This window comes from Myotis brandtii, unplaced genomic scaffold (assembly GCF_000412655.1).
Source record: "Myotis brandtii unplaced genomic scaffold, ASM41265v1 scaffold174, whole genome shotgun sequence".
In the NCBI taxonomy this organism is placed as follows: Eukaryota; Metazoa; Chordata; class Mammalia; order Chiroptera; family Vespertilionidae; genus Myotis; species Myotis brandtii.
In genome coordinates, this window is record NW_005356437.1 from 771864 (window position 1) to 772274 (window position 411).

The following is a 411-nucleotide window of genomic DNA, read 5'->3' on the forward strand; positions in this document are numbered from 1 at the left end:
AGTTCTGGGTGAGTCTCTGGGGACCCAGACTCATATGGGGAGAAACTGGACTGTCTGGCATAGGTCGGAACTCAAGGGCGGCTTTCTCTCAGAGGTGCTTGCAGTGATTACTGGGACACTGAGACACGGGCCCTCTTAGGGTAGGACTGAGGATCAGCCATAGCTGTTTGCTCTGCCCTGTTGATTCCCTGAGACCCCACCCCACCCAAGCTGTGCTTAGAGGCTTTTGCATATGAAAGGCCTGGCCCTTTCAAATCTGAAAATTACCTAACAAACTGCAGCTGGGTCAGAGAGACCCGGAACATCCAAAAGAAGGCCCAAGGCCCCACAGCAGCTTTCATTGCTTCACAGCTGGGCCTCATCTGGGCACCTCCAAGTCCCAAACAAAGAAGAGGAATCTGCAGATCTCTC